The sequence below is a fragment of the Siphateles boraxobius genome, unplaced genomic scaffold (assembly GCF_051911475.1).
Source record: "Siphateles boraxobius isolate OS27281-9 unplaced genomic scaffold, OSU_SipBor_1 22, whole genome shotgun sequence".
Lineage (NCBI taxonomy): Eukaryota > Metazoa > Chordata > Actinopteri > Cypriniformes > Leuciscidae > Siphateles > Siphateles boraxobius.
In genome coordinates, this window is record NW_027508833.1 from 19,832,593 (window position 1) to 19,845,000 (window position 12,408).

The 12,408-nt window shown below is 32.1% G+C and overlaps 1 long non-coding RNA gene across 1 annotated transcript in view; it reads left to right on the forward strand.

Annotated features, from left to right (window-relative positions):
* Positions 1–325: 325 nt before the first annotated feature.
* LOC143746836 (uncharacterized) overlaps positions 326–12,408 on the forward strand; it is a 29,106-nt gene continuing 17,023 nt past the window's right edge. Inside the window, exon 1 of the long non-coding RNA XR_013206619.1 lies at positions 326–379. This is a non-coding gene — a long non-coding RNA (uncharacterized LOC143746836). The remainder of the gene's footprint in view (positions 380–12,408) is intronic.

Below are 12,408 nucleotides of genomic sequence, written 5' to 3' on the forward strand. Positions count from 1 at the left end.
AATTTGAACATGTTCCAATGAAAGTCAATGGGATTTTTATGGTTTTTAATATTAATTTTTAAGAAATCTAAAAGTCAAATCAGTCTGAAAAGATATAGCAAAATATCTATAAAGAAAGATAGATCAGTAAGAAAGAAAGAAAGAAAGAAAGAAAGATTAGTTAGAAAGATAGATTAGTTAGAAAGAAAGAAAGAGATTAGTTAGAAAGAAAGAGATTAGTTAGAAAAGAAAAAAGAAAGATTAGTTAGAAAGAAAGAAAGATTAGTTAGAAAGAAAGAAAGATAGATTAGTTAGAAAGATAGATAAATCAGTGAGAAAGAAAAAAGATAGATTAGTCAGAAAGAAAAAAGATAGATTAGTTAGAAAGAAAGAAAGATTAGTTAGAAAGAAAGAAAGATAGATTAGTTACAAAGAGAGATAGATTAGTTAGAAATAAATATTAGTTAGAAAGAAAGATAGATAGATTGGTTAGAAAGAAAGAAAGATTAGTTAGAAAGAAAAAAGATAGATTAGTTAGAAAGAAATATAGATAGATTTGTTAGAATGAAAGAAAGATAGATTAGTGAGAAAGAAAGAAAGATTAGTTAGAAAGAAAGATAGATAGATTAGTTAGAAAGAAAGATAGATAGATTAGTTAGAAAGAAAGATGGATAGATTAGTTAGAAAGAAAGAACGATAGATTAGTTAGAAAGAAAGATAGATTAGTTAGAAAGAAAGAAAGAAATATTAGTTAGAAAGAAAGAAAGATAGATTAGAAAGAAAGAAAGAAAGAAAGAAAGATAGATAGATTAGTTAGAAAGAAAGAAAGAAAGAAAGATAGATTAGTTAGAAAGAAAGATGGATAGATTAGTTAGAAAGAAAGAAAGAAAGATAGATTAGTTAGATTGATTTAAGGTATTTTAGGTGGTTGCTAAGGTGTTCTGGTTGGTTGTTAGGCGGTTACTAGGGTGTTCTGGGTGGTTTCTAGAGTCTTTTAAGGTATTTTGGGTGGTTGCTATGGTGTTGCTAGGGTGTTTTAAGGTATTTTGGGGGGTTGCTAGGGTGTTCTGGGTGGTTGCTAGGCAGTTGCTAGGGTGTTCTGGTGGTTGCTAAGGTGTTCTAGGGTATTTTGGGTGGTTGCTAGGGTGTTCTGGGTGGTTGCTATGGTGTTGCTAGTGTGTTCTAGGGTATTTTGGGTGGTTGCTATGGTGTTGCTAGGGTGTTTTAAGGTATTTTGGGTGGTTGTTAGGGTCTTCTGGGTGGTTGCTAAGCAGTTGCTAGGGTGTTCTATGGTATTTTGTGTGGTTGCTATGGTGTTGCTATTGTGTTTTAAGGTATTTTGGGTGGTTGCTAGGGTGTTCTGGGTGGTTGCTATGGTGTTAATATGGTGTTCTACGCTATTTAAGATGGTTGCTATGGTGTTTAAGGTATTTTTGGTGGTTGCTATGGTGTTCTGGGTGGTTGCTATGGTGTTCTAGGGTATTTTGGGTGGTTGCTATGGTGTTGCTAGGGTGATTTAAGTTATTTTGGTTGGTTGTTAGGGTGTTCTGGGTGGTTGCTTGGCAGTTGCTAGGGTGTTCTAGGGTATTTTGGGTGGTTGCTATGGTGTTGCTAGGGTGTTTTAAGGTATTTTGGGTGGTTGCTCGGCAGTTGCTAGGGTGTTCTGGGTGGTTGCTATGGTGTTGCTAGGGGATTCTATGGTATTTTGGGTGGTTGTTTTGGTGATGCTAGGGTGTTGTATTTTATTTTGGGTGGTTGCTAGGCAGTTGCTAGGGTGTTCTGGGTGGTTGCTATGGTGAAATATTTATGAATTTAAAAGTTCATAAGTGTATGAATTTATGAAAATTCATAAGTGTATGAATTCATGAGTTTTTAAGTTTATGAGTTTATGTGTACAAGTTTATGAGTTTACAGTTTATAAGTTTAAATGAGTAAGAGTTCAGAGTTTATTAATTTATGAGTTTGAGTTCATAAGTGTATGAATTCATGAGTTTATAATGATTTCATGAGTTCATAAGTTTATGAATTCATGAGTTTATAAGTGTACGAGTTTATGAGTTTAGAGTTTATAAGTTTAAATGAGTAAGAGTTCAGAGTTTATTCATTCATGAGTTTGTGTTCATAAGTGTATGAATTCATGAGTTTATAAGTGTACGAGTTTATGAGTTTATGATTTCATGAGTTCATAAGTTAATGAATTCATGAGTTTATAAGTGTACGAGTGTATGAGTTTATAAGTGTATGAGTTTATAAGTGTACGAGTGTATGAGTTTAGAGTTTATAAGTTTAAATGAGTAAGAGTTCAGAGTTTATTCATTTATAAGTTTGAGTTCATAAGTCTATGAATTCATGAGTTTATATGTGTGTATGAGTTCATAAGTGTATGAATTCATGAGTTCATAAGTTTTGTGAGTTTAAATGAGTAAGAGTTCAGAGTTTATTAGTTTATGAGTTTGATTTCATAAGAGTTTGAATTCATGATTTTATAAGTGTACGAGTTTATGAGATTAGAGTTTATAAGTTTAAATGAGTAAGAGTTCAGAGTTTATTCATTTATGAGTTTGAGTTCATAAGTGTATGAATTCATGAGTTTATAAGTGTATGAGTTTATAAGTTTATGAATTCATGAGTTCATAAGTGTATGAATTCATGAGTTTATAAGTTTACAAGTTTATGAGTTTAGAGTTTATAAGTTTTAATGAGTAAGAGTTCAGAGTTTATTCATTTATGAGTTTAAGAGTTCATAAGTTTATGAATTCATGAGTTTATAAGTGTATGAATTCATGAGTTTATAAGTGTACAAGTTTATGAGTTTAGAGTTTATAAGTTTTAATGAGTAAGAGTTCAGAGTTTATTAATTTATGAGTTTAAGAGTTCATAAGTTTATGAATTCATGAGTTTATAAGTGTATGAATTCATGAGTTTAGAGTTTATAAGTTTAAATGAGTCTAAGAGTTCAAGTTTAGAGTTTATTAATTTATTATGAGTTTAATAGTTTAAGTGTAGATAGAAAAGTTTCATAGATAGATTAGTTTATTAGTTTAAATGAGTCTCAATGGCTCATAGTATATAGAATGGCAGTTTGATTCAGTCTAGGGCTTCAAGGAGTTTAGATTTGAATTTTTGACAGTTGGCCAGTTTGAAAATCTGAACATTCCGCAATGTTAAGTCAATGGGAGTTTTTTCCGAGTTTGATCGTCATTTTTAGGAAAACCGTAAGTCCGATCAGTTAGAAAAGATATAGCACACTAAGTCAGAACAGTCTGAGTGTCTGAGCCGAGTTTGGAGTTTGTAGAGTTAAAGCTCTAGGAGGAGTTAGAGTCAAACATTTTAGTGGTAATAAAAAGAATAATAACTAGAAAAAGTTCGTCGAGACAAACTTTAAGTTGGCTTGTGAAAGTTTGGACCAATAAGTTTGAAGAAGTTTAAATTAGTTTAAAGTTTAAATTAGTTTAAATTTTAAAGTAGTTTGAAGTTGAAATTAGTTTAAAGTTTAAAGTAGTTTAAAGTTTAAAGTTTAAAGTTTTAATGGTTTAAAGTTTAAAGTAGTTTAAAGTTTGAAGTATAGTTTGAAGTAATTTAAAGTTGCTAGGGTGTTTCTAGTGGGTTGCTAAGGTGTTCTGGGTGGTTGCCTGGCGGTTGCTAAGGTATTTTAGGTGGTTGCTAGGGTGTTTTGGATGGTTGCTATGGTGTTGCTTGGGTGTTCTACGGTATTTTGGGTGGTTGCTATGGTGTTGCTAGGGTGTTTTAAGGTATTTTGGATGGTTGCCATGGTGTTCTGGGTGGTTGCTATGGTGTTGCTAAGGTGTTGTAAGGTATTTTGGGTGGTTGCTATGGTGTTCTGGGTGGTTGCTAGGCAGTTGCTAGGGTGTTTTGGGGTTGCTAGGCAGTTGCTAGGGTGTTCTGGTGGTTGCTAGGGTGTTCTAGGGTATTTTGGGTGGTTGCTATGGTGTTGCTAGGGTGATTTAAGGTATTTTGGGTGGTTGCTAGGGTGTTCTGGGTGGTTGCTAGGCAGTTGCTAGGGTGTTCTGGTGGTTGCTAGGGTGTTGCTAGGGTATTTTGGGTGGTTGCTATGGTGTTGCTAGGGTGATTTAAGGTATTTTGGGTGGTTGCTAGGGTGTTCTGGGTGGTTGCTGTGCAGTTGCTAGGGTGTTCTGGTGGTTGCTAGGGTGTTGCTAGGGTGTTCTAGGGTATTTTGGGTGGTTGCTATGGTGTTGCTAGGGTGATTTAAGGTATTTTGGGTGGTTGCTAGGGTGTTCTGGGTGGTTGCTAGGCAGTTGCTAGGGTGTTCTGGTGGTTGCTAGGGTTTTGCTAGGGTGTTCTAGGGTATTTTGGGTGGTTGCTATGGTGTTGCTAGGGTGATTTAAGGTATTTTGGGTGGTTGCTAGGGTGTTCTGGGTGGTTGCTAGGGTGTTCTAGAGCATTTTGGGTGGTTGCTATGGTGTTGCTAGGGTGTTTTAAGGTATTTTGGGTGGTTGCTAAAAAGAAAGAAAGATTGAAAGAAAGATTAGTAAGAAATAAAGATAGATAGAAAGATTAGTTAGAAAGAAAGAGAGAAAGAAAGAAAGAGAGATAGAAAGATTAGTTAGAAAGAAAGAAAGATTAGTTAGAAAGAAAGATTAGTTCGAATGAAAGAAAGTTAGAAAGTAAGATTAGTTAGAAAGAAAGAAAAAAAGAAAGATTGAAAGAAAGATTAGAAAGAAAGAAAGAAAGAAAGAAAGATAGAAAGATTAGTTAGAAAAGAAAGAAAGAAAGATTAGTTAGAAAGAAAGATTAGAAAGAGAGATAGAAAGAAAGATAGAAAGATTAGTTAGAAAGAAAGAAAGATTAGTTAGAAAGAAAGAAAGATAGAAAGTAAAATTAGTTAGAAAGAAAGAAAGAAAGAAAGATAGAAAGATTAGTTAGAAAGAAAGAAATATAGAAAGATTATTTAGAAAGAAAGAGAGAAAGAAAGAAAGAGAGATAGAAAGATTGTGTTCATAAGTGTATGAATTCATGAGTTCATAAGTGTATGAGTTTATAAGTTTATGAATTCATGAGTTCATAAGTGTATGAATTCATGAGTTTATAAGTGTACGAGTTTATGAGTTTAGAGTTTATAAGTTTAAATGAGTAAGAGTTCAGAGTTTATTAATTTATGAGTTTGAGTTCATAAGAGTTTGAATTCATGAGTTTATAAGTGTATGAGTTTATAAGTGTATGAGTTTATGAGTTTAGAGTTTATAAGTTTAAATTAGTCTAAGAGTTCAAGTTTAGAGTTTATTAATTTATTATGAGTTTAAGAGTTTAAGTGTAGATAGATAAGTGTCATAGATATATGAGTTTATTAGTTTAAATGAGTCTCAATGGCTCATATAGTATATAGAATGGCAGTTTGATTCAGTCTAGGGCTTCAAGGTATTTAGATTTGAATTTTTGACAGTTGGGGAGTTTGAAAATCTGAACATTCCGCCATGTTAAGTCAATGGGAGTTTTTTCCGACTTTGATCGTCATTTTTAGGAAAACCGTAAGTCCGATCAGTTAGAAAAGATATAGCATACCGAGTCAGAACAGTCTGAGTGTCTGTGCCGAGTTTGGAGTATGTGGAGTTAAAGCTCTAGGAGGAGATAGAGTTGTAAATTTTTGACAGAATAATAATAATAATAACTAGAAAAAGTTTGTCGAGACAAACTTTAAGTTGGCTTGTGAAAGTTTGGACCAGAAAGTTTAAAGAAGTTTAAAGTAGTTTAAAGTTTACATTCGTTTAAAATGTAAATTAGTGTGAAGTTTAAAGTAGTTTGAAGTTTAAATTAGTTTATAGTTTAAATTAGTTTAAAGTTTAAATGTTTAAATTAGTTTAAAGTTAAAAGTAGTTAGAAGTTTAAATTAGTTTAAAGTTTAAAGTAGATTGAAGTTTAAATTAGTTTATAGTTTAAATTTAGTTTGAATTTTAAAGTAGTTTGAAGTTTATATTAGTTGCTAGGGTGTTCTGGGTGGTTGCTAGGGTGTTCTGGGTGGTTGCTATGGTGTTGCTAGGGTGTTTTAAGGTATTTTGGGTGGTTGCTATGGTGTTGCTAGGGTATTTTAAGGTATTTTGTGTGGTTGCTAGGGTGTTCTGGGTGGTTGCTATGGTGTTGCTAGGGTGTTCTAGGGTGTTTTGGGTGGTTGCTATGGTGTTGCTAGGGTGATTTAAGGTATTTTGGGTGGTTGTTAGGGTGTTCTGGGTGGTTGCTAGGCAGTTGCTAGGGTGTTCTGGTGGTTGCTAGGGTGTTGCTAGGGTGTTCTAGGGTATTTTGGGTGGTTGCTATAGTGTTGCTAGGGTGATTTAAGGTATTTTGGGTGGTTGCTACGGTGTTCTGGGTGGTTGCTAGGCAGTTGCTAGGGTGTTCTGGGAGTTGCTAGGCAGTTGCTAGGGTGTTCTAGGGTATTTTGGGTGGTTGCTATGGTGTTGCTAGGGTGTTTTAAGGTATTTTGGGTGGTTGTTAGGGTGTTCTGGGTGGTTGCTAGGCAGTTGCTAGGGTGTTCTAGGGTATTTTGGGTGGTTGCTATGGTGTTGCTAGGGTGTTTTAAGGTATTTTGGGTGGTTGCTTGGGTGTTCTGGGTGGTTGCTATGGTGTTGCTAGGGTGTTCTACACTATTTAGGATGGTTGCTAGGGTGTTCTAGGCTATTTTGGGTGGTTGCTATGGTGTTGCTAGGGTGTTTTAAGGTATTTTGGGTGGTTGCTAGGCAGTTGCTAGGGTGTTCTGGGTGGTTGCTATGGTGTTGCTAGGGTATTCTATGGTGTTTTGGATGGTTGTTATGGTGTTGCTAGGGTGTTGTATGGTATTTTGGGTGGTTGCTAGGCAGTTGCTAGGGTGTTCTGGGTGGTTGCTATGGTGAACTATTTGTGAATTTAAAAGTTCATTAGTGTATGAATTTATGAAAATTCATAAGTGTATGAATTCATGAGTTTATAAGTTTATGAGTTTATGAGTTTAGAGTTTATAAGTTTAAATGAGTAAGAGTTCAGAGTTTATTAATTTATGAGTTTGAGTTCATAAGTGTATGAATTCATGAGTTTATAAGTGGACGAGTTTATGAGTTTATGATTTCATGAGTTCATAAATTTATGAATCCATGAGTTTATAAGTGTACGAGTTTAAGAGTTTATAAGTTTAAATGAGTAAGAGTTCAGAGTTTATTCATTCATGAGTTTGTGTTCATAAGTGTATGAATTCATGAGTTCATAAGTGTATGAGTTTATAAGTTTATGAATTCATGAGTTCATAAGTGTATGAATTCATGAGTTTATAAGTGTACGAGTTTATGAGTTTAGAGTTTATAAGTTTAAATGAGTAAGAGTTCAGAGTTTATTAATTTATGAGTTTGAGTTCATAAGAGTTTGAATTCATGAGTTTATAAGTGTATGAGTTTATAAGTGTATGAGTTTAGAGTTTATAAGTTTAAATGAGTCTAAGAGTTCAAGTTTAGAGTTTATTAATTTATTATGAGTTTAAGAGTTTAAGTGTAGATAGAAAAGTGTCATGATAGATGAGTTTATTAGTTTAAATTAGTCTCAATGGCTCATAGTATATAGAATGGCAGTTTGATTCAGTCTAGGGCTTCAAGGAGTTTAGATTTGAATTTTTGGCAGTTGGCCAGTTTGAAAATCTGAACATTCCGCAATGTTAAGTCAATGGGAGTTTTTTCCGACTTTGATCGTCATTTTTAGGAAAACCGTAAGTCCGATCAGTTAGAAAAGATATAGCATACCGAGTCAGAACAGTTTGAGTGTCTGAGCCGAGTTTGGAGTATGTGGAGTTAAAGCTCTAGGAGGAGATAGAGTTGTAAATTTTAGTAAGAATAATAATAATAATAAGTTTAAGTACAATATCAGTAAGTTGGCTCTCACAAGCCAACTTAATAATAATAAGTTTAAGTACAATATCAGTAAGTTGGCTCTCACAAGCCAACTTAATAACTAGAAAAAGTTCGTCGAGACAAACTTTAAGTTGGCTTGTGAAAGTTTGGACCAGAAAATTTAAAGAAGTTTAAAGTAGTTTGAAGTTTACATTAGTTTAATATGTAAACTAGTTTAAAATGTAAATTATTTTGAAGTTTAAAGTAGTTTGGAGTTTAAATTAGTTTATAGTTTAAATTAGTTTAAAGTTTAAATAAGTTTGAATTTTAAAGTAGTTTGAAGTTTATATTAGTTGCTAGGGTGTTCTGGGTGGTTGCTAGGGTGTACTGGTTGGTTGCTAGGCAGTTGCTAGGGTGTTCTGGGTGGTTGCTATGGTGTTCTAGGCTTTTTTGGGTGGTTGCTATGGTGTTGCTAGGATATTTTAAGGTATTTTGGGTGGTTGCTAGGGTGTTCTGGGTGGTTGCTAGGGTGTTCTAGGATATTTTGGGTGGTTGCTATGGTGTTGCTAGGGTGATTTAAGGTATTTTGGGTGGTTGTTAGGGTGTTCTGGGTGGTTGCTAGGCAGTTGCTAGGGTGTTCTAGGGTATTTTGGGTGGTTGCTATGTTGTTGCTAGGGTGTTCAAGGTATTTTGGTTGGTTGCTAGGGTGTTCTGGGTGGTTGCTATGGTGTTGCTAGGGGGTTCTACGCTATTTAGGATGGTTGCTAGGGTGTTGCTAGGGTGTTTTAAGGTATTTTGGGTGGTTGCTAGGGTGTTATGGGTGGTTGCTATGGTGAACTATTTATGAATTTAAAAGTTCATAAGTGTATGAATTTATGAAAATTCATAAGTGTATGAATTCATGAGTTTATAAGTGTACGAGTTTATGATTTCATGAGTTCATAAGTTTATGAATTCATGAGTTTATAAGTGTACGAGTTTATGAGTTTATAAGTTTAAATGAGTGAGAGTTCAGAGTTTATTCATTCATGAGTTTGAGTTCATAAGTGTATGAATTCATGAGTTCATAAGTGTATGAGTTCATAAGATTATGAATTCATGAGTTCATAAGTGTATGAATTCATGAGTTTATAAGTGTACGAGTTTATGAGTTTAGAGTTTATAAGTTTAAATGAGTAAGAGTTCATGAGTTTATAAGTGTATGAGTTTATAAGTGTACGAGTTTATGAGTTTAGAGTTTATAAGTTTAAATGAGTCTAAGAGTTCAAGTTTAGAGTTTATTAATTTATTATGAGTTTAATAGTTTAAGTGTAGATAGAAAAGTGTCATAGATAGATTAGTTTATTAGTTTAAATGAGTCTCAATGGCTCATAGTATATAGAATGGCAGTTTGATTCAGTCTAGGGCTTCAAGGAGTTTAGATTTGAATTTTTGACAGTTGGCCAGTTTGAAAATCTGAACATTCCGCAATGTTAAGTCAATGGGAGTTTTTTCCGAGTTTGATCGTCATTTTTAGGAAAACCGTAAGTCCGATCAGTTAGAAAAGATATAGCACACTAATTCAGAACAGTCTGAGTGTCTGAGCCGAGTTTGGAGTTTGTAGAGTTAAAGCTCTAGGAGGAGTTAGAGTCAAAAATTTTAGTGGTAATAAAAAGAATAATAACTAGATAAAAAGTTTGTTGGCAAACTTTAAGTTGGCTTGAAAAAGCCTAGCCAGAAAGTTTGAAGTAGTTTTAAAAGCTTTCAGTTTAAAGGTTTTCAGTTTGAAATAGTTTTAGTTAGATAGATAGATAGATAGATAGATAGATAGATGATAGATAGATAGATAGATAGATAGATAGATAGATAGATAGATAGATAGATGGATGGATAGATAGATAGATAGATAGATAGATAGATAGATAGATAGATAGATAGATGATAGATAGATAGATAGATAGATAGATAGATAGATGATAGATAGATAGATAGATAGATAGATAGATGATAGATAGATAGATGGATAGACGGATAGATAGATAGATAGATGATAGATAGATAGATAGATAGATGGATAGATAGATGATAGATATATAGATAGATGATAGATAGATAGATAGATGATAGATAGATAGATAGATATATAGATAGATGATAGATAGATAGATAGATAGATTAGATAGATAGATAGATAGATAGATGATAGATAGATAGATGGATAGATAGATGGATAGATGGATAGACGGATAGATAGATAGATAGATGATAGATAGATAGATAGATAGATAGATAGATAGATAGACGGATAGATGGATAGATAGATAGATAGATAGATAGATAGATAGATAGATAGATAGATAGATAGATGGATGGATAGATAGATAGATAGATAGATAGATAGATAGATAGACGGATAGACGGATAGATAGATACATAGATAGACGGATAGATGGATAGATAGATAGATAGATAGATAGATAGATAGATAGATAGATAGATAGATAGATAGATAGAGAGGCAAAAAAAAAGAAAATACTTTAAATGTACTTATGTAGCAGAAACATAATTAAACTAAGCACCAACAATAATAAACTCAAACAGACTTCAGAACAACATACATTTCATTCTATTTCACTATTACAATATGCGGTAAGATACAGACTTTCTGAAATATTGATATGAACAGTTACTCATGTAAGCGCATTGACTGAGCCTGTCGTCTGCCTCACGGCTGGACCTACACGTGAACACGACGATAACCCCCAAACCCTACACTCTGAAACATGTTATAAGTTTATGTCACAGTGTTATGGGAAGTCTGTACTCTTCGCAAGGGACACTTTGACAGAAAGGACAGCATATTTAATAATAGGTAATTACAAAATTTGTCTGTGGGTAATCAACACCTAATTTGAATTAAAAAAATCTAGAAAGAAAGAAAGAAATATTAGTTAGAAAGAAAGAAAGAAAGAAAGAAAGAAAGAAAGAAAGAAAGAAGAAATATTAGTTAGAAAGAAAGAAAGAAAGAAAGAAAGAAGAAAGATTAGTTAGAAAGAAAGAAAGAAAGAATTAGTTAGAAAGAAAGATTAGTTAGAAAGAAAGAAAGAAAGAAAGAAGAAAGATTAGTTAGAAATAAATAAATAAATAATTAGTTAGAAAGATTAGTTAGAAAGAAAGAAAGAAAGAAAGAAAGAAAGAAGAAAGATTAGTTAGAAAGAAAGAAAGAAAGAAAGAAAGAAGAAAGATTAGTTAGAAAGAAAGAAAGAAAGAAAGAAAGAAGAAAGATTAGTTAGAAAGAAAGAAAGAAAGAAAAAAAGAAGAAAGATTAGTTAGAAAGAAAGAAAGAAAGAAAGAAAGATTAGTTAGAAAGAAAGAAAGAAAGATTAGTTAGAAAGAAAGAAAGAAAGAAGAAATATTAGTTAGAAAGAAAGAAGAAATATTAGTTAGAAAGAAAGAAAGAAAGAAAGAAAGAAGAAATATTAGTTAGAAAGAAAGAAAGAAAGAAAGAAAGAAAGAAGAAATATTAGTTAGAAAGAAAGAAAGAAAGAAAGAAAGAAAGAAAAAGAAAGAAAGAAAGAAAGAAAGAAGAAAGATTAGTTAGAAAGAAAGAAAGAAAGAATTAGTTAGAAAGAAAGATTAGTTAGAAAGAAAGAAAGAAAGAAAGAAAGAAGAAAGAATAGTTAGAAAGAAAGAAAGAAGAAAGATTAGTTAGAAAGAAAGAAAGAAAGAAGAAAGATTAGTTAGAAAGAAAGAAAGAAAAAGAAAGAAAGAAAGAAAGAAAGAAAGAAGAAAGATTAGTTAGAAAGAAAGAAAGAAAGAAAGAAAGAAAGAAAGAAAGAAAGAAGAAAGATTAGTTAGAAAGAAAGAAGAAAGATTAGTTAGAAAGAAAGAAAGAAAGAAAGAAAGAAAGAAAGAAGAAAGATTAGTTAGAAAGAAAGAAAGAAGAAAGATTAGTTAGAAAGAAAGAAAGAAAGATTAGTTAGAAAGAAAGAAAGAAAGAAGAAAGATTAGTTAGAAAGAAAGAAAGAAAGAAGAAAGATTAGTTAGAAAGAAAGAAAGAAAAAGAAAGAAAGAAAAAGAAAGAAAGAAAGAAAGGAAGAAAGAAAGAAAGAAAGAAAGAAAGAAAGAAAGAAAGAAAGAAAGAAAGAAGAAAGATTAGTTAGAAAGAAAGAAAGAAAGAAGAAAGATTAGTTAGAAAGAAAGAAAGAAAGAATTAGTTAGAAAGAAAGATTAGTTAGAAAGAAAGAAAGAAAGAAAGAAAGAAAGATGAAAGAATAGTTAGAAAGAAAGAAAGAAGAAAGATTAGTTAGAAAGAAAGAAAGAAAGAAGAAAGATTAGTTAGAAAGAAAGAAAGAAAAAGAAAGAAAGAAAGAAAGAAAGAAAGAAAGAAGAAAGATTAGTTAGAAAGAAAGAAAGAAAGAAAGAAGAAAGATTAGTTAGAAAGAAAGAAGAAAGATTAGTTAGAAAGAAAGAAAGAAAGAAAGAAAGAAGAAAGATTAGTTAGAAAGAAAGAAAGAAGAAAGATTAGTTAGAAAGAAAGAAAGAAAGATTAGTTAGAAAGAAAGAAAGAAAGAAGAAAGATTAGTTAGAAAGAAAGAAAGAAAGAAAGAAAGAAGAAAGATTAGTTAGA